The sequence below is a fragment of the Micrasema longulum genome, unplaced genomic scaffold, assembly GCF_059751315.1.
Source record: "Micrasema longulum isolate JH-2025_06_02 unplaced genomic scaffold, ASM5975131v1 h1tg000511l, whole genome shotgun sequence".
Lineage (NCBI taxonomy): Eukaryota > Metazoa > Arthropoda > Insecta > Trichoptera > Brachycentridae > Micrasema > Micrasema longulum.
Window position 1 is genome coordinate 460,211 of NW_028277708.1, and position 21,273 is coordinate 481,483.

Here is a 21,273-nt window from a genome sequence, read left to right on the forward strand (position 1 = left end):
TATCCAGCAGTGGAGAGAATAAGGCTGCAAAAAAAGAAGAAGTACCATGCGTGAGAAATTTTGTTCGTGGTATCTTAAGGATTTAGTTTATCTATCGATAAATATGAGTATAAGGATTTTCGTACGAGAGCTTTTGTGTTTATTTGAATTGATAAAATAATAATTACCTTTTTTTTAAACTATTTTTAATTTTTCTAAGTAACTAGTTTAAAAAGGTTTAATTTTAAGTTAAGTAGATGTAGATAAAAATGAACCGCACCCGCTATCCACATGAATATTTTTACTAAAATATGAATAGAGATTCTGAATTTGGTTTAAAAAAAAATACTTTAGAATATACGAAAATATTTTCAATGCCTATATTTTTTATTGAAATGAATAAATCGGTATTAAAATAACTTGGTTGAATACCTTTTCACTTGGCAAAAAACATTGAAAAAAAAATTGTCCAAGGAAATGGCCTGACCGGAATTATTCATAGTTAATTTCCGAGTTTATAATTCTAACCTAAATGTAACACCAAAATGTAAATTTACATTATTGTTACTCGAATATTAAATTTTTTCAATGTTTTAATTTTTTTTACTCACTTCAAATATTTTCAACTTAATTGTAACAATATTATGTACATTTGTTTTAAGCAAAATAATGAGAGATTTTTATCAAATACTTCCACAAAATGTTTCTTTATTTTTATACACGGCTTAAGAAAATATTTAAGATACATTGATTTAATTCTGGGGTGATTAGCGACAGATACCGTGGCGCAGTTGGTTAGACGGCCAACTGTGAAACTGGCGTCGTGGGTTCGATTACCACCAGTTGCAAGAAAAAAGTCGAAGAAAGAATTTTTCTCAATTGGTCTAGGTGTTCTGGTGTATTTTTCATTACCTCCTTCCATATCCCCTCTATTCCACCTGCTGACAAGCCTCTAAATAGAGGCGTGATAGGTCATTCCTCTTTAAAAACTTGGACTTCAAAAATGCAAAATATATATTTATTTAACACTTTATATACGTATAAGGCTGGGCATATTGCCTTAAGGCAATTTTTTCTTATCTACCTAAACCGTTCAGTTTGAGAAAATTAAAATTAAAGTACATGAACTATGGACATATTGAATCTTACGATTTTATACAAAATTGAAAATTAAGATTAACTAAAAAAACCAAATAAAAAGTTAAAAATTACCACTTTAATATGAAGTAAGGAGAGAGGGTGGAAAGAAAAGAAGAAGGATAAAGGAACGATTTAAATATTTAGATAGTGACGTTTCATGACTAAATTGTAACACATTTTTAAATGGGTCAAGTACTCACCATTGAATGAAGATTAATTTTATTCGCATGGCAATGTTTACGAACGCCTAGCGACAGAATCTAAAAGCTAACTGACGGTTTGCTGGCACTGCCATAAAAATCCGACAGGAAAAAAGTCACCGCGGCACGTGGATAAACTTAAATATACGAGATGTAGTTCCAAACCCCCGTAGGCCGTCAAAATTTTAAGTAAGTTCTCGTTATTTTCTTTTGGTAAAAAATCGGTTTTCCGACGTTTTTGTATGATTTTCTATTTGAACAGGCCCTATTTACATTCATTTACCTATCCATATCATCACATGATCACCTAACTACTTTGTAAAGTAAAAGAGCTGAAACCTTGGGTGAAATAATGTGGGTGAGATTAATCCTGCTGAACCAATTCACCGACTAGGCAACTCCTGAAAACAATTTTAAAATTTTCATACTTATTTTTATACCGTGCGCCCGAAGACAACAGATAAAACTTAGCGTTTTTATGAGTTTTTAAATGATTCTAGTTCCCGTTATTAACAATTTATCCAAAAAACAACACGGGACACGCGTGAGTAAAAAAAAAATCCTTGCTTTTGTGCCTGAATTTCAGATATCCCGATTTTCATCGAATTTAACTCTACTACTTTAACTGCCTCTTTCAAATAGATTCTTTATGTTTGGCAAATTATATGGAGGGCCTTTGTTGGATATTGTCATTCACCCTTGTGACCATATTACACACATAAATGGTAGCCAAAACTATATTTACTTGTATCACAATAGTATATTTCCATTACATTAATTTTGCACATTTAATGAGGTCAGATTTGATTATTTTTATACTCTTTTCAAATTTTCTAACTGCGACGCTCTTATATCTCTCTATAAGTCACGTCCGTAATCATGCATGCGTAGCAATGCTTATTTGTTCTAAATCAATCCCTAGTTGGAGCATGCTGTGTCCACAAAGAGCCTCCAGACGTATATGTCAACAATCAGCTTCCATCTCAAAGTTCTGACATACACTACTGACAAACAGTCAGAACCGGACTTCTAGGACGTCGAGAAAACAAAGACTTGTAAAGTAAGCAAGCGCGGTTAAGGGTCTCAGGAGTCAGTTATGGCCCAGTCAATCGTATCGCCTCCGCTTCATAACAGTTAACTTATGTTATTTTATACACGTTAGCCTCGTGTTGTAATGGTCAGTGCGTTTGCCTACCATGCAAGTGGTCTCGGGTTTGATTCCTGACATAGTTGACATACAATTTTTTTTTAAAGGGTGTTTTCACACTAGAATATTTCATAGTCCCTGAACTGGTACCTGAAGCGTAAGACTGGTCATCTTACCAATGCTATGCACCAATCGGTGCAACAAAAGAATGCTTATGGTTTGATATACGTAAGGTAAGGTGATGGATATTACCTTTAAGGTTCAGTGACATAATGCAATATAGGACATAATAGAAAAAATATATGTTTTACATTAACCGTACCAAAAATCAAACCAGGGATTTAAATTCTTAATTTTTACATCGAGTCAAAAGTATTTGTCCAGGGTTATATTTTTTTTCACACTCATAACTGTATTATTTATCCACCGGACATGGAGTATTTAATATTATGACTTACATAAAAAAATAAACTAATCAATATTCCTGAATGTTAAGTTTACTGGTTTTCTTGAATCAGATTTTACGTCCGTCAAACTGTCAATTGCGCCCGCGTTACTTCACCTGCGAGGACTGTGCCATACAATTCTAGACGAGTATACTTCACTCAAACAAAGCGTTGTATTGTGTTTATTATAACGTGCTTTCAAATCGGAACCTGAAATGAGATGATCTGAGTCTACGCAGTGAAATTAATTAAAATGTAAGTACCAGAGTACCGAGTTATACATATCGTCATTGGAAAATTCAATTGGCGCAAGGCGCGTTATTGCCAAAATAAAACAGGAGTTTCCGTAAGGGACAGGATAATGGCTAGTAGAAAAATGTTTCAGAAGACAAAATTGCAGGAAGATTCACATAAGTGGCGTAAAGGGAATGAATAATGTATGAGACACAATATTCATCAGTAAAAAAAAAAGTTTGTTCGTAAAAATTCTTGGTGGAAGTTCATTGCAATTAATTACAGAAATAAAAAACAACTGATACTTAAATTTACAAACTTAGAATAACCAGTGACCGGTTTTATTGCTTTCACGACGAATATCTTAATGACTAGTTTTATAATTTGAAAAAAAACGTAAGTTGCAAATTTAATTGAAATGAATTTTTACTAAAAAATATAAATGCTCATGGAAGCAGAGAGAGAGGGGAGAAAAGTAGAGTTGCAGCCATACAATTTCTTCTCCCTTTTATGTACTTTTTATTTAATTTTAATACGTTTACATATTTATTTATTTTTAAATTTAATAATTTTTTTCCATCTCCTACTGCATTCATAAAAAATAATGTGAAATCTGTAATTGGCCTTACTTTCTTTAATTGTTCTTTTGTACCTTGTTTTTATAAAAAGACCGTATGATTTCCTTAATAAATAAAAAAATAAAATTTAAAGGGACGAAATTCAGCATAAACAGACATAAGTGGCGTTAGTCTTATAATACACGTTTTCAGTAAGTGTAAAAAATTTCGTAAGAGTCTAAATTTTCGAAGGGATGAAATTTGGCATAAGCGAATATAAATGGCATAAGGGAAGTCTTATAAATAGAATTAAAAATTAAAATAAAAACAGTATCGTTTTTGAAAAAATGTAAGCGACTTAACTCCACCATAGATAAAATCCTTAACTCTTTGAATTTTACTATTTTTTATAAAATATTTTTCTTATTTTATTTATCATTCGTATTATATTTTTATTCCTTTTTCTTTCCTTGGTTCCTCTTTCTTTCTCCTTCTAAACTCATTATTTGATTCCACATTCCTCATCTTTAAATATGTATAAGATCATGTACTTATCAAAAAAGGTAATATGTGCAACCTTATCTCCCTCTCCAATTAAAAAACACCTTTTATTTTTAGTTAAGTAGTTTTTTTTTTATTGATGTATTAATCTTTTGATATAAATTTATGGTTTTCATTACCAAATTTTGACCAACTCTTCTTTTGACGAATTCTGTTTTTTTGGTTGGCTGGAAGATATTGCTTTCAGCAATAGGTCCGTTAAAGTGCTTTGTTCTACTTGAAGTTTTCAATAAATAAATATAAATGCAGTAATATACCCAAGAGATACACATGGCGTTAACTACAATGCAACTCAATTATAAATATAATAATTAGTTAAATATTAGTACATAATTGTACATAATCATTTACCGACGGTCCTGTATCTGCTGATTTCGTGACTAATCACACTAAAACGCAAAATAGTTTACGGCGGGTTTTACATGATAGCGTAATTCGTGTCCTGACGAAAAGGCGGGTACGTCTTGAAACCGATAGACATAGAAACGTCGATAAGTGGTTATCTATGATTATTCACTAACATTTAATAAAATGTTTGACCACAAAGTTCACGCTTTAAATCGTCATTTGGGATGTTCTTTTCACTTTGACGGTCGCGACCACCCTCTTCATTGCCATTGATATTTGAAATATTAATAATGAAGTTAATCGTACCTACTTGATAGAAATTCCAAAAATACTAATTTTGTATTTTTATGATAAATAACGTCATCAAACTGTTTGTTTAAATATGAAAGTAAAACAAATTTAAGTTTTTCAAAAGTTTCTAATAAACTGCATGGTGCAACTATTACTATAGAGTTACCACAATTTGCTTTTGCAATAAAAAAATTGTGTATTTTCAATAAATAATTTTATATTTTTATAACTAAGTTTATGACTTGTATAGCGATCAAGTTATCTGTGACATTTTTCTGAATTTTACATAAAAAACAAATAAATAAAATAATGAAATAAGTCAGTTACGCCGAGATTTGCCATATATGTATTGTATATGTTTATGTACTTTATTTCAATCAAAATCCCCAGAATGTCATCAATAGCTAAGACCTTATAATCACGTGTGAAAAGACAGCCTGGTTTCTTTTTTCTTCGTTTTTCATGGCCTTTTCACCTCTTAACTTGGATGTTCTGCCAATTTGACAGACTGGTTGACATGATCCTATATCAAAGACAGTTAAACAAAAATCTGATATCAGCTCACTTGTCGATAGATATAAACTCATATTGTTGATAAATATTTATCTAAACACATCTTATTGTAATCAATGTATACAAATAGTTGTATTCCCTTGTACATAAGGGCAGTTCTGGGACATTGCTTTTGATTTATTTTCCAGTTTTATATTTTTAGATCCTCTTGTTGCATAGTTATGAAAGAACTCATTATTTTTTAGTTTTTTTTGAATATATCTCGGAACAATTCCCTTTAATAATTTTGTTTATTTCATTAGCAACATTGAATTTGATTTTTTGATCAATTGTCATGATATCTAGAAGTTAAATCATTTTCTTAACTTTTGTTCGTCTCCCACATCTTAATATTATCCTCATCGCTTTGTTTTGTATTATTTGGAGTCTCTTTAGATCTCCTTCATTACTGAAGTATAAAATACTGGAGCAATAATCGATGTGGGGAACGATAATACTTTTAAATATCAGCAGAGAGGTTTTACTGTCTAATTTATTCCTTATCCTTCCTAACAGGGATACCTTCTTTGCGATTTTCTTACTCGTATAGTCTGCATTTTTTTAAAAAGATAATTTAGAGTCAATCCAAACTCCTAGATATTTTATGCTTTCAACATTCTCAAGAACCTTTCCATCTAATTCAACACTGTGATCACTGTTAAAACAGCGTTTCTTACCCATTATCATACATTTTTTTTCCTACATTTAGTTTTAACTTATTTGCTTTAAGCCATTTGGAGACTGTTTTTAATTCTGCATTTATTTTCCTTATTGCTGAATCATATTCGTTATCAGCTACATAAATTGAAGTATCATCTGCAAAAAGTCAAACTTGGCAATCAGACAATGTTAAAGTCATATCATTTATGTACAAAATAAACAATAGTGGTTCCAGAACAGATTCTTGTGGAACTCCCAAATCATTTTTTTGTTGATCTGACGTTTCATTATTAACCTTTGTCATTTGCATGCGATTGTAGAGGTAATTTTCAAACCATTTTATTTCCGTGTTTTGAATACCAATATTTTTTTATTTTTCAATGATTATATTTCGGTCAATGGTTTCAAACGCTCTTTTAAAATCTAAAAACACTGCAACTACATATTTATTTTGATCGATGTTCTCTTTCCAGTCATCTATAACAATATTAAGGGCCATTTCACATAAATTTTTAAACCTAAATCTCGATTGTTGATCACATAAAATATTATTTACATCTAAAAATTTTGTAAGCTGCATCTTTACTACTTTTTCCAGAACTTGTTCATATTTTGGTAGAGTGTTTATAGGTCTAAAATCGTCACATTCTTTTGGTTGTTTTATTTTTGGTAGAGGAACTACTGTAGATATATTCCACTTCTCCGGAAAAACACCTGTTTTAAGTGATTCATTAATTATTTCTACAAAAGTTTTTCCAATTACAGCAAAAGCATCACACATCAAATTTATGGTTTTTCCATCGGGACTTGCCTTGGATGTCATAGATTTTAGAATAGCGAGTAATTTTTGTTCACATATTTCTTCAAAAGCAAAGTCATTATATAAATGCACATCATTATTTTGTTCTGCTTCTTCCACCGGAATACTCTCATTTATTTCAATTATGCTTTTTATATAGTAGGTGTTAAAACGATTTCCCAAGCTTCTGTCGTCTCTCAAGTCCTTTGGAAATTCTATATTTTCATTGATATTGGTAATTGGTTCACTTTTGATCATACTCGTACTTTTAATATTTTTCCACAATCCTTTTGAGTTATTGTTGCTTTTTTCGATTTTACAAACATAATAATTATTTTTGTTTTCTTTCAGTGCTTTGACATATTTGTTTCTACTTTTTTTATAGTTCTCCCAGTCTATGTGGCTTCTCGTGAGCTTTGTTAATTTATAGTACTTATCTCTTTCCATTCGCATTATTTTTAAGTCTTTAGAGTACCATTTATTATACGGTTCGTTTATTATTTTCATTACTGGTATAACTGTATTGACAGTTTTTTTCAATGAACTGTATCATTTTATTAACTTTTTCTTCGAATGAAAGTTCGCTCAAGTTTGACCATTGGTTTTCTTCTAATTTTTTCAGAAAAGATACTTTATCATAACATTTGAAGTTTTTTATGTATTTACGTCCATGAATTATCTTGTTTAAAGCCTTCTAATCCTATTCCAATTGTATTGTGGTCCGTGATCTTATAATCGTCAACTATTTTTACATTAAGATTAAAATCATTACTTATAACATAGTCAATTAAAGTTGAGGATGTCTCTGTAACTCTTGTATCATTTGTTACTAGTTGTTTCATACCGTTTTGTCGTATTATTTTCAGTACCATTTTGGTATAGGTATTATTACTTTGATTTAGATTTATGTTGAAGTCACCTGCAATCACATTAATATTTTTTTCTATCAGCACATTTTGGCACCATTCATCAAAATATTCTAGGATTTTTTTAGCACTTGAATTTGGTGATCTGTATATCAAAGCGTGGTGGTATTAAAAACGTACTATACTGTATAGTATATTAATTTCCACATTAAAAATACAATATAGGTATTACATTTTTACTCACATATATCACTAGTCTCTGACTGATTTGAAGAGTTGTTGACTACCCTTACTGGCATTGTGGTAGTCAATCTTATGCCATGTGGAAAAACTATTTCTATTATTTTTATTTACTATTTTTTAAACTAAATTAATTTATTTAATAAAAGTTAATTATCATTTCAAATTTTAATAAAAACCTGTGCTTCAAAGAATTAAAAAAATACTTGTCTATTGGGGTTAAATAAAAATAATAATATTTGCCAGAGAAAAATGTAAGTTAACATCCGTTCAGCCACAAATTTGACCAATGTGCTTTTTTTGGTAGTTTGTACAAATAATTAAACGTTATACAGAACAGTTATGCAAAAAGCAGCCAGCTTTTAATTGGGCAAAAATGGGATAAAGGTGTAATTGGGCGCAGTAAGGTCGATTCTATAGTTTGCTAAATATAGCCAGACCGCTAACATACAAAAAACTTGTAATAGTAGAATCACCTTCTGAAAATAGTTTGATCACAAAAATGGCATTTCTCAATTCGCAGAAAACACCGACAGCATCAAAAAACTCTTTCGGTGCTTTGATAAACCTTTAAAACTGGTTAAATAAATAATAAGATTCTTGTTTGTAATATAAAAAAACCAATCTGTTAATTGTACACATTGAATTTACCCTATGCTCGGCCCATTTTTGTGAAATTTCATGCTTTGTGAAGGGTTCCTTAAAAGTGTCTTAATTATAAAAATGCTAGGTTAAATCAATTTTTACTTTCTATATTTATTTGAAACAATTTAATAAGTCATTTTTGCATGATAGTTTTGCCAACATTGGCCTTTATGCTGAACAACATTGCAATGTTCACACATATATCTACAGCGTCTCACTCTTTTTTTGTGCTTTGTATCCCGGAGCCGTGTGAACACGTGATTATAATAACCATGCGTTGTGTCCCGGTCCCGAGTTTTCACGTAGTTCACCAGCAACGAAAAAGTGCCAATAAAAGTCACTAGATGTCAATTTAATGCACTTTTTTGAACAGCTGGTAAATCACGTGAAAACACGGGACCGGGACACAACGCGTGGTTATATATCCGGGATACAAAGTGTTAAATATAAAAATATTCCAACTGTATAGTAGATTTGATTATGGACTCTTTTTACAAAGGTACGATTATCTCAGTTTCACTTTTCTATAGCTAGCTGCTTTCGGCATAACTAAGTTCAATTCGTTTTCCTATTTTCCTGAATCAGATGAAATACATTTACTATGGACATCATGATTATCTTATTTTTCTTATATGCCAGGGCTACCAGATTATAGAAAATTCTTGTATGTGGAGACTAACATTAATCTTTAAATGCAGTATGTGGTGGGCAAGCAAATAATTTGAACGTTTGAGTACATATCCTAAGTTTTGCTGTTTTAGGATATTGTCATATAGATTTATTTTAATTTCCGGTGACGATATTTCAGCAAAATATTATTGCCTATTTGCTCTTTTGTGTGGCAAATGGAAATTATGAGAGTCGGTCGATTTGCGATACTTATTACCTCTCTTAACATTTAATTAAACAAAATGGTAAGTGTGCAAATAGCGGTGATGTTTTAATTAAATTGCTTATATATTTTATAATCCAGACAAACCATTTCTTCAATTAGACGAAATAACAATAAGGGCTTCTCCGCGCGTTTACCTACTTTGCGAGATGTGTCGGATTTGATTCCCGACATGGTTGACATGAAATTTTTATTTAAAAAAAAACATATTTGTGTTTTTATGATTTACTTAAATATTTTTTTTATTTTGGGGCCACTTTCAACAAGTTTTAGAAAATTTTCAATCGGGTTATGGTCCCGTGGCTAGTGTTGCGGATTCAGAGATCAGACGTCAAAGGTTCCAACCCCACTCTAACTCAACTTGATTCCCATGTAATTATAAAATGGCCCAAAAGCTGAAATATTTGGAAAAATCATAAGAACGTTGATGTTTTTTTAATTTTTTTTTTTTATTATTTCTCATTCAGGATATTTACCTGAAAGCAGCTTTTTTCTTCCTGAGCCATATCAGGTCCTCGCGACGAAATGTTGACAATCACTCTGAAATAGGTTTTTCTTTCTTGCGCCAACCGGAACAGCTCCTCAACCCCGTGCACTAGTCTGGTTGCGGATGTTCCTCAGCTAGGACATCTGTCGCCTTCCGACTTGACGCTTTACCTCGATCTTCCCCATCATAATTAGCTGTGATAGCGCATATTTGCTCGAGCGCATAATGAGGCCCAGATAGCAACTATGGAATTGAAAACACTCGTCTAGAGTTCTGGTTCTGGTTCTGTTTCACACAGAACTGTTTTTTTATCTTTGTCTTTTATTTATTACTCTTCCGTTTTTACTTGACTGTATCGTAAGGTAAGACTGATCGTCTTACCTTCATGTAACAAAAATTATCAAGATAGCCACTGTTGGTATATCATTGTACCTGCGTACCATAAGATTGATTATGCTTGCTGTGTTACTTAAGTTTTAAGTCATTGTTTTTGTATATTTGTATACGTTTATTAATATGAGGATAAATATATATTTTTGAATAGTAAAAAAACAAAGGCATTGAGGGGATTCTGAGAGGTGGGGACGACGTGTTGGCCCAAGTTCATACATCCTCCTCTCCCCTCCTTAATCTGCATAGAGTTAATATTGTTTAGGAATATTTATAATAACTTTCCTCTATGCACGGCTGACAGAGTCCCCCAGGACTCTATAACAGCTGCGGGTGGATGGCGGGCTTTAGAATTTCCCCTCAATGAGCACCATTAGATGCGGAAAGGGAATAATAATGATGATAATATTTTTCCGCTTAGTAACAGCATTTGGCTATCATGAATCAGGTGTTGGATTCCAGACAAGATTCACATTAAAATGTATTTTTTAAGATATTTCGTATTTTTGTACTGGTATCCAAAACTTCAAACGATCAACGTGCTTACATTTATTTTTGCAGTATTAATAATAGAAATAGAAATAACCAGTTAACTTTAAAATTAAGATTCAGTCGTCCATTCCGGAGAAATCATAAAGTTGTTATACCATAATTTATTATTTTAGGAAAAGCGGACCTGTATTGTACCTATGTGTATTACATATTAAGTATTGTATTTATATTTTTTCACTGCAAACCCATTAAACTAATTATTGTTTCGAATTAGGTTAAATAATTCATTTTGTCCTACCCCGTGGCGTATTTCACGATTCACCTCATCTCATTCATTTGTTTTGTTTTAACCTTTTTACCTCCAACATAAATCAAGTTATCATAAAACGGGTCATGTTTTAAAATGAGATTTTTGGTCTGTACTTCTCAATAATTTTATCGGAAATTTTGCGATGTTTTCAGAATCAGTGATACTCGTTAAATACGAACAAATAAACATTTTTGTTTTGTAATTTTAGTTTGCGATTCCAACCAATTCTTTTCTTATTTGAGAGATTTACTTTTTTTGTTTTTATCTCAAACTTGTGTTTAAAGAAGAGAGTAACTGAAACTCTTGGTATAGGTTTGATTTGTAAATAAAAACGGTCAAAAATTAAAATATGGAAGCATAGTTTTGCACTTCTTTACTTATCTGCTTTAATAAATGTAATATTATTATTGTAATTGATATTCAAAGCATTTTGGTTTGTCCAGGAAACAAAATTATATAAGTAAGAAATCAAATTGTTTTCTTAGAATTACACTGGAAGAAAATCGATACGTATTTTGTTCCTTCTGGAAAGGTTATATAATAACAACATCATGTTCAACTTAAAGGTACACAACTAAACAATGTTTCGAATTTAGTTTTCATACTATTATTAATGTTAAATTTAGTTTATTTCACTCGCAAAATTATTAATGTGCTGTGTATCTTTGATTAACATTAGCTTTGGTTTTTTAAAGTTAATTAATTAACATGTACTTGAAAGTTTTAACATAAAAAGCTTCTTTTGACTCTGTAAGAGCGTGAGATACAATCTCTAAACAAAACGTTGATAGCTTCCTTTTACAAAGCAAGGATCCTGAATAGTGAAAAGGCTTAATTATTTTCGAGTCAGAAAGTTTCCTTTACACTGTAGTCATTAGTTCGCTCATGAGGTTTTCATATCTGTCATCTGCTTCCGTCTCTGAGCATTATGTGCGAGTACTATAAACAGACATTGAATACAACAAACGAGTATGGCTCGACGTTTTTCATGAAATCTCAACTGAAAACGACCCCTTTTCCCTTGGCACCTCTCGTTCTCTAGAGATGAATGTTTTTCGAGATAAAGATAAAGCACAAATCGTCTTTTCTTGGCTCTTTGTACCAGGGGGACTTAGAAAGATTAAATTGATTTGATATCAAACGACACTTGTCTGTTACGAGCTGTGCAAATTTACGATGCAATACAAAGCAAAAGAGTCTTAGAAATAAATTCAAATGTTTTAACATTAGTCTTACGCATTAACTGAAATCTTAAAAGCAGTTCAACAAAAACTATTTTAAAGAAAAGCTTTTTATTTGCTTTTAATGTGATTAACAAAGTCAAAAAGAAAATTTTTCGATTCTATTACCTCGTAGACTAAAATTTGAAAGCGACAACCCCGATTTCTATGGAGCGCAGTGTACATATGTGAGTTCTTACATTCGATTAAATGGATAGATAAAAGCCTGAGGACCAACGTTGAATAAGAACCCAATGTTGCCATAATGACTCTATTCACATCAGACACCACATGCCTGGTGAAATGAGGTCAAGATCTAAATAATAAGACACGATAAAGACGGAATAACATTATATACGAAATAGTAACTTTCTTAGCCTTTCTTAATAAAGGATGTAGAAAAAGAACAGCTAACACATGTATTACAGCTACATTTGTAGATTATTAGAAAAAAAATCTTGTCTTGTACCTTTTAATAAAGTTTTTTTTTCCTAGGCAACTAAATGTTTGCTAGATATTTTTTTGTACATTATGTTTTCCCATTAACGTTAGGTTACTATTGTTGTCAATATACTTTCAAGTTTGTTTTATCTTTTCTTACCAATTATCATTAAATAATGTTTTCTGATCACAATGAAAAATACCAGTAGGTTTTTTTTTAAAAATATTTTGCCTAAAATATATTTTTAAAAAAGATATATTTTAGACATAAAAAAGATATATTTTAGACATAAAAAATATTGATTTACTAAAAAATCACTTATGGCTAATTATTAACCACAATTTTAACGCAACGCTGTTATAGTGTTTAAAAAGATGTTATCCCAAAATAAAAACTATTATTATATTCTTATTTAGAACGAACGAATACCTACTCTTAATTTTTTTATTTTTTTTATTTTATATTTTTAAAATCTACAATAACATAGTTATAATATAAAAAATACTTTATACTGGACTCAAAATTATTTCAAATTTATAACTTACAATATACGTAATTTATATTATACTTACCAATATTTATATTATAAAAGAATCGAATTCGAAACATTTTTTTTGTTTAAAGATTAACAAATTACAACAGAGATGGAGAATACCTTAAAGTAAGGAATATAGAAGTTTAGGCATTGTCAGGGCTTATGACCTGTCTAACACTTCTTATTTGACACTTAAACCAGCCAACGATAGGTCATAAGCCCTGTAAATGCCTTGACATTCATATTCCCTACTTTAAGGTATTCTTTTGTTGTAATTTGTTAATCATACTTTACTGCTTACAAATTGGATAGTTTAATTCGTATTGTTTTAATGAATTATTTTGTAAAAGTATACTTCATGTTTTTACAAGTACTAGAAATATATTTGCGAACATTAAATAAAACATCACGATTTCGTTAAACAAACGAACAAATAAGTATTTTATTCCGTCTTTAAACGGAGAAAAGAGTTAAAATTATATATTTCTTGTAATATGTATTTAAATAACCTGATTGGGGTGATTCCAAGTAATTTGTACAACAAAAGAGGCTCTGGGATTTCTGTTTGAATAAATTTGGAGATGAAAGCATTATATTTGTAACAAAACAGAAATTAAACAATTAAAAAGCTGGCATCAGCGGAAAATTATCCTCTAAATGAAGAAATTTCCTATGAAATGAAATTAGCAGAGTTGATATAAGAAGGCGGGAGTTTCCCCTAATAAAGGAGCCTTAATGTAATAGGCTCCTCTCCGGTAGATAGAAGATAAGATCAGCGCAAGCATAAATCAATTTCTGAAAAGCAATTTAGAACGGATTTTAAAACCTCCCTATCGTATTTTCAAGAAAAATGTTTTTATCATTAGTCACAGGATTTTAAATTAACCTCGGAAACAATTTATTTTGTACTAAGTATTTGTATTTAACCACTTACCGACTTTTTAATGTCTACCGGTTTCGAGACGTACCCATCTCTTCGTCAGGACACCAATTAAACCAACATGCAAACCAACATGCAAAACCCACTATACACCTTCACCATAGTTGTTGCACAAAAATATTAAACCAACACGGCATGCATTTTAATAAGCATATGCACTCATTAGGAAAAACATGCACTGATTAAATTATGAAAATATTATTTGTTGCTTGAGAAATAGTAGAAAAATGATAGAGGGGATGGAGGGAGGGGGTGAGCTTAATAAGTTTAATAGGGTTACCATTACAGTGGAACATCGTATAAAGAACGTTTTCTCAATCAACAAAGAATATTTTTATAACTAAACCAGTGCATGTTTGTCCTAATCAGTGTATGTGCTTATTAAAATACATGTCCTGTTGGTTTAATATTTTTGTGCAACAACTATGGTGAAGGTGTATAGTGGGTTTTGCATGTTGGTTTGCATGTTGGTTTAATTGGTGTCCTGACGAAGAGACGGGTACGTCTCAAAACCGGTAGACATAGAAAAGTCGTTAAGGGGTTATTTACAAATATTTGATAACATTTAGAAAATGTTTGACCACAAAGTTGACCCTTTAAATATTAATAGTAATTTATTTTGTCTTTACAAGATTTTTTCTGTGTCCGGGCCGATGAAAACTACAGTTCTGTTTGTAAAATGAAACCAGAACCCTGGACGGGTGTTTTCGACTCAAATAAAAGTTCTGAAAACGGAAATAAAGTGGACGTGAAATATCGGTTTCAAGGGTGGTTCTTCACTGCAACATTTCATTGTTTCGGGACTGGTATCTGAAGCATAGGACTGATCGCCTTACCTTCTATCCAACAAAAACGATGCACATGCTCTGCAGTTGGAACTCCAATGCAGTGCAATATGCAGCACTGGATACGGAAAGAGAGATGATTTTAATTTAAATTATATTCCGAAAATACCTATTAAGATAGATCTCGTGGAGCATTTGTTTATACGCCCATCTGTGAAACTAGCATCGCAAGATCAATTTTCAGAAAACTTCGAAGATTTTTTTTTTCAATTAATCTGTCTGTATTTAAAAATAAGAATTAAAGAAACAGTTAGTATTCACAAAAATAAAAATTTCTCGAAGATGATAAAAATAGAAAGTGTCCATTTTTTTTTTTTTAATTGATTTATTTATTATACATGTAGGGCCTATACAATCACAAGAGTTGCATAAAGAAACATACATTTATACAAAAAGCTTAATTTAATTAACGTAAAACTATTTTACGGTATGTGATCCCGTAGTAGTATTGTGGACTCACGGGTCAAAGGTCCCACTCTATCAACCCTCTCAACTACAACTCGATTTCCATTTTTCCAGCACAACTTTTTTACGACTTCTAGCAAATAGTCTAAAAATGTAAATATTTGAGTAAAATGTCATATCTTAAGTATTAATCTTTAAAAAAATGTAACAAAGACAAACAAGGGCAGTTAAATAATAGTACACAATATATTAATTAACACGATTAACATATAAGGCTTTGAGCTAAACCATGCAAATCCAGCTTTATCCCACACTGTTTAAGAAGCAGAGATCTAGAAAAAACCGGAAGATGATATTGAATATCAATGAAAAATGAAACAAATGGAGTGAATACATAAAAAAAAAAATTCACGTTCAAAGACCACAATAATTCGACTTACCTTACATAGAAATTGGAAGTGGTAAATTTGATAAACCAAATAGGTCGGTAATTGGAGACGTCAGTTTTGTCTCCTTTTTTATAAATGGGGGTTAAGTATGAGATCTTCCATTTCTTAGGAAAGTTTCCAGTCTTCAAGGACAGGTTAAAAATGTTTGTAAGTGGACCAGTTAAAGAGGGACAACATTGTATAAGAAGAAGTGTAGGGATATTATCTGACCCAGCGCTCTTTTTTGGATCTAAGGCACAAATAAATAGTGATAGAATTGATTTTATTTTTTAGTTATCAAGCATATAATACTGGAATAGTAGCAAAAAATTAGCTCAATCTTATTACCTCACCAAAAAAAAGTGAACGCAAAAAGATGTATTGAATACAGAAAAATAACCTTATGAGCCACATTCTAAAAAAAATCCTGAAAATCATACACAGAAGAACCATTTTGGAAATCAAATTCGAGACCTCTTTTATGATAAGAAAACGCGGTCACTTTTATACCACAAGGCGGAAAATTCGAACATTTAACAGTAGATTATTTAAATATTTTACAATAATGAAATCAAAAAGAAAACACAAAAAATCTGGTAACCAGTGTTAAACTTACAGACATAACATGGCAATTTTTTAAATTAATATAATTTTTACTAAAAACTTTAAAAATTAGATGTTTTATAGTTCGATAACTCTAAAAGGGTTTTAATTTATCAGACTTTGCCCATTTAATCGCAAAAGGGTTTGCATATTCATTGATCGGTCAATAAATTTGCCACATAATGCTATCGTGAATTTCTACTCTTTGATATTATTTCTAGAAGCTACATTACGAGTACCAGCAATATGGCTTCAATTAGTTAATTACTAAATTATACAACCAAATTTCTGATGTTAATAGCAAATTTCACTTAAATAGAATACATGCTTTTAAAATGTACAAGAGTACATTAATTCATTTTGTACATTATTTCGTTATGTAATGCCGATTCTTTTGGATTTAATAATAGTTTTAAAATGTTAATAACAAGATTTAAAAATTCATTAGCGTGATTTAAAACAACTTGTTAGTCGATAAAATTATATTTTAAAAGCCTAGAACTTACTCTTTGAGGTAAGTTTTTAAAGAACTAGGTGTATTCTCAATAGACGACATCTTTAAAAAAACGTGTATAGTACAAACTTCCAAAGAAAAAAAAAAATTTATTTACAAACTTTTCGTAACCTTAGATTTTTAAATGATTTAGTTTGGCGTAAATTCAATACAACTGCAGCTTTAACTCACTATACATTTGTGGGGAAAAAACTTGAATAACCTTCCAGAAGTCTTAAAATCAATACAAAATTTTAAAACATTTAAATCATTTTTTTTATTATTTGAGTCTTACCCTATCCTTAACTCCAAACAGTATAAAATTATGTTTCTTTTAGAATAACATAATATATTTAATCATAGGGAAAAAGTTTAGATAATAAAAATGAATGTATTATAAAATGAACTCATTTAGATACGAGTTTTTTTCTCTGTTAGAGAGACAAAAATGTTATTATTAACTATGGTTCTTAATACCTTATGTAATTTATTTTTAATCATTTTAATAAATAAATTTTAAAAAATCAAAACATTTTGATTATGGTCAAATCTATTTAGACAATGTTTAGTATCAAAAAACGATTTGATTTATTTGTATATTTTTTTCTTTAGTTTTTTTGATATTTTAAAGATTTATTTTATTTTTTTGTCGATACATTATTTTGTGTAAAAATGTTTAGGAAAAAAAAAAAAGGCCATACCTGGATTCGCTTCTCATCTTCAAAATATTTTTTTGATTTTTGAAATGAATGTCAACTTCTAAATTGATTAATATTAAAACTTTAAAAGCGTTATTTATAAAAACGGAAAGATGTATAAATTGAAAAATTATTTCAGGTGTTGCTGAGTATGCATGATTATGAAACAATTCAGTCAGATGAATCTCACTCGTATCAATTGTGGTTTCAGCTCTGTAACTTTGGTTTGCATAGGAACAGACAACATATAATAACAACTGGTTGGATAACCGTATTCCATTTCGGAAAAATGAATAACCTTATTGGAGCTAATGCGAATGATATATTGAACTTGAGTTATTATTTTAAAATAGAAATCAGCAACAGTATGCAGCATTGCCATTGAAAGTAAGTAATGAAACGTGAACACTATCTTTCTCATGTATGAACATTTTGTTTCATTCGATTCCTTTATTATTTATGACATACATACGTTGTTTATATTACGAATTTGAAATCGGCTTAAGCCTTGTATTAAGTATATTTTATTTATATTATGAGTTGTGTATTATGACTGTAGATTTTAATAAATAAGAAAAAAACGTTTAAAAAATCTTGTCTATCCACGAAATAAAAATGCTTACCTGATATTCGTTTCTCCCAGAATCATTAAAGAAATTATACAAGTTGGAAATGTTGTAAACAGTCAACTTGTCTTATATAGTCCTTAGGCAAAAGAACCCGTCAGTCAAATAAAACAAAATAATGAAACCATACCAAAGAATTTTATTGATATTTATAAAGAAATTCTTAACCATGGCTTTTTATCAAGAAATATGTATATACAAAAAATCTATTCAATTTAGGTAAGTTTTTACATCAACAATTTTTTTTTTAGAGTGGTATTCAGCTTTTGCTATTTAAACATTATAAATAACAGAGCATACGAAAAACAAACAAACTTAATTAATTGTCTATTATTTATTACAGGAGCAAAAATTAATTAACATTTACTTGTATACCCACGAACAGGCCATGCCTTTGTGGGATTTTTTGTTTACTATTTTTACTTTTAATATGTATTTCGTTGCTATGTAATTATGCTTTATTTTTTAAATACTCTGTTTAATCACTTATATTTATTGTAAAAAAACAAAAAAAAAAAAAACAAAATAATAAAAAAAAAATTTTTTTTTTAAATTATGCCTACCGAAATTCAATCACCACGTTATATTATTTTCAGAACAAATATTTTCTCCTTCTCTTGTTGATTTTACTAAAGCAATGATTTTGTGTTAACAGAAAAGCCAAATCAAATTATTACGACAATGCTAAAAATTATCTAAATCTACTTGCGGCGAAGAAAAAAAGGTGATTAATAAACTTAAAAAATAAAGATATCGAGATAACTTCAACAATTTTTTTTTTAATACGTTTCAAACCTTTTTTCTTCAACTGTATTATTCTCTAGTTGAAGGAGTGTCCTTTTCATTAAGTTTGAGTAGATATAATAAGATATAATAAACGTTTATATTGTAAAAACTATAAGACCAGTTGCAGCCCGCATTGCCAACGCAGTAGTTAAAAAATCTGGGACGTAAAAAATAACATCTAAAATTATTATTTTTTTTTTTATTCAAAGTTTTCATTTATTTTTTTATTTTAGTACAATATATACATATGAGAGCGGGTATTTTTCCTTAAGGAAATTTATTCTTACTTACCAAAACCGTTAGGTTTCAGAAAGTGCATAGCGTATATAAATATATTTGGGTATGCGAGTTAGAATCTTATAATTATTAATTTAACTATTAAACAATGTATGGACATTTTTTTAGGAAGAAGTTACTTTTATCAAAAGTATACATCTAGGGGGGAGGAGGGGTCCAATATAATCACATCATTAATTTTTTGGCTACCGAGAAGGTAAATATTTTTGAGAAAGGAATAATATAGTCTTTCACTCAGCTTTATCAAATACAATAGGTTTTCTTATCTTAAAAAATAACATATTTCATTAGGTTTGCAGGACGTAAATCAACACAAAATGTGTGCTATAAAGGGTTAAACCAGAGAAGTATAAAAAAGTATTTTTTTTTTTTTTTTTAGCAGGTGTAACATTTAAACTCAATTAACTCTCACCGGCACCAATAAAGATTTCAGGTCTTTTCCATAACAAATATTGACGAATGAAACAGTTGAAAAGTGTAGATGTTTAAAAATAGGCTAAATGATGACTGTTACACAATGTGCAAAGTTATCACTTCAACAAGCCAATGGCGGGTCATAAACCCTGTGAATGCCAAATTCCTTTATCGAAAAAAAAATCCTACCCTGTTGCAATAAATTTGAATTTTGATAACTTCCTTGGGGTTGGGATTCGGCATTATAAAAAAAAATTCGGACGTATTAAAAATTATTTTGATTATCATACGCCTAGATACGTCAAACATCTCTCAATGATTTTTTCTGCACCTCATTTTAAGATGTTTTCGTAACTCAGTTTTAACATCTTTAAATCTTTACAAATCACAACAAAGATGAAGAACATATAAGACTAGGAAATATGGAAGTCTAGGCATTTACAGGGCTTATGAACTGTCAGTGGCTGGTTTAAGTGACCACTTTACACAACGTGTAATTTTCACCATTCCGTATTTGTTTGAACATCCGTATTCCTTCAATTCTTCCAACTATTGATTTTTGTGAAGTAAATGAACTGAAACCATTATTGTTGTCAAGATAATAAATGGAAAATTGTTTTCATGGGTTGCCAAATATGTGATATAATTCAGTCAGATGAATATATTCACAATAATAAAGGTTCCTGAAATAAAATTGTATTAACTTTACTAAAATTAGCAGATGGATGAATTGAAAAAATGCGGATGTTTAACAATAGACAGAATAGTGAATGTCATACAGTGTGTATAATTTTTTACCACAATTCGGTAATTAATTGCGAAATTTCGAGTGATTTTAGCTGCGTTCCGAGAGGCAAGAGATTTAAAAAACGAATAATTACGGCGGCCTCCGTGATGTCATGGCTTAGACGCATGTCTCTCGCACAAAAGGTTCCTGGTTTGATTCCCAGTGAGAACACAAAAAAATATCAATCCTGGGTGTTCTGTTTTCACCACTGTAATTAAGCCTTCTGGCTTTTTGTGGCGAATAAAAAAAAGTTAGTTTTTCGTAGAATATCCGGAATTCTGAGAGGGGTGACAACCCTAGTTGCAGCCTTCCTCCGACAGATCTGACCCATTTTCTTGTGCGAGTATTATTCTCATTCGCGCGTCACGTCTTTGTGTTCATATAGGCGACTTCGAACGCGCGATCTATGTGTTTCCTCATATTATTAAATAACAAGAAGTTTATTTCATTTATTTCACGACACTCATGTGGTCGAATAATTCATTAAACGTGTATTCAAAATAATATCAGATTATGTT

General features: G+C 30.3%; 1 long non-coding RNA gene across 1 annotated transcript; it reads left to right on the forward strand.

The window, feature by feature from the left end:
• The first annotated feature begins 1,400 nt into the window (after window positions 1-1,400).
• On the forward strand, window positions 1,401-19,737 carry LOC148280908 (uncharacterized). The gene is made up of 3 exons (XR_015822464.1): window positions 1,401-1,508; window positions 17,985-18,232; window positions 19,663-19,737. It is a non-coding gene; the product is annotated as an uncharacterized LOC148280908 (long non-coding RNA).
• The last annotated feature ends 1,536 nt before the right edge of the window (window positions 19,738-21,273 follow it).